Source organism: Triticum dicoccoides, chromosome 6A (genome assembly GCF_002162155.2).
Source record: "Triticum dicoccoides isolate Atlit2015 ecotype Zavitan chromosome 6A, WEW_v2.0, whole genome shotgun sequence".
Classification (NCBI taxonomy): Eukaryota; Viridiplantae; Streptophyta; class Magnoliopsida; order Poales; family Poaceae; genus Triticum; species Triticum dicoccoides.
Genome location: NC_041390.1, coordinates 177383014 through 177384705, shown reverse-complemented (window position 1 = coordinate 177384705; position 1692 = coordinate 177383014).

Below are 1692 nucleotides of genomic sequence, written 5' to 3'. Positions count from 1 at the left end.
GTATACAAGTACTGCGCAATGGAAAGCGCCTAGGAAACTCAGGCAGCTCACTGGGAACCGCCGGTTTCCACCCAATCCCTCGTTCAGGTGAAAAGGACGCACACTCGTGGCACGCTCGGCCCAATCATAAAGAAATATAAGCCCGTTACGGGACACAGAACCGTTCTGGAGGGATGGCTCGATGGACCATGCAAGTTACACACAACACTGGATACTATATCAACACACAGCCTTAGAGCATGTTGGATACTCCGGCGGGTGGCCAAGAGAGGCGAGGATATCCTCACCAAAAATAACCTAGAGCAATATCCCCCAGAAGACGACGACCTCATAGTATTGACGGTCTTCGAGACTTTCGCTTCAAACAATAAGCGCAAAAGGGCACTCCGCGACCTCGTCGAAGTCTGCCAAATCGCAGCAACAAACCCTTGGAACGACACGGCCATAACTTTCAATGCCGATGACGAACCAACATTCAGGACAATCAGGGCACCAGCCGCCTAGGTCCTCAGTCCGATCGTGGATGGCTTTCGGCTCACCAAGGTTCTCAGGGACAGCCGCAGCGGACTAAACCTCATTTACGAGGATACACTCAGTAAAATGGAAATAGACAGGAGCCGCATCAAGCAAAGTAGCATGACCTTCCGAGGAATTATTCCTAGTAGGGAGGCGCAATGCACGGGAAAAATCACGCTCGACGTGGTATTCGGCACACCGGAGAACTATCGGACCGAAGAACTAACCTTCCAAGTGGCCCCTTTCAATAGTGGATATCACGCCCTATTGGGGCGAGATGCATTTACATGCTTCCAGGCTGTACCTCACTATGGGTATATGAAGCTCAAGATGCCTGGGCCCAACGGCATAATCACTCTTGCTAGTGATCCAGACATAGCACTCCGCGCCGAAAATAAAACCGCATCCCTGGCCCTTCAAGCATTATCTGAAGCCCTCGCAGCCGAAGAATTAACCGCATTACGCTCCATGGTGGATAGGGATGATGTAATCCTGGACAAACGACCCAAATCCACCTCCTTCAAACCAGCAAAAAAAATAGTCAAATTCCAAGTCCATCCACGGACCCCAAGAAGATAGCATCTATCGGGGCACAACTAGACCCAATGGTCGACACCGCGCTACGAGATTTTCTGCGCGAGAACTGGGATATATCCGCCTGGCACCCTTCTGATTTGCCAGGAATCCCACACAGATTGGCCGAACACAGCCTCAATATATTGAAGGGATATAAACCGGTCAAGCAAACACTGCGGCACTTTTTCGAACCCAAACATCAAGCTATGGGGGAGGAGCTAGCCAAGCTAATCGAGGCCGGATTCAATAGAGAAATAAAACACCCGGACTGGCTAGCAAACTTGGTGATGGTGCCAAAGAAGGATAAATCCTGGCGCTTGTGCGTCGATTTCAAAGACCTCAATAAGGCCTGCCCAAAGGAACCCTTCCCCCTCCCCTGCATAGACCAGATTATTGATGCCATTTCAGGACACGACTCATTGTGCTTCCTTGACGCATATTCTGGATACCACCAAATCAAAATGAAGGAGTCCGATCAAGCTGCAACGGCATTCATTACCCCATATGGGCCATTCTGCTTCAACACCATGCCCTTCGGGCTCAAAAATGCTGGGGCCACCTACCAACACATGATTCAAACATGCCTAGAGAAACAGATAG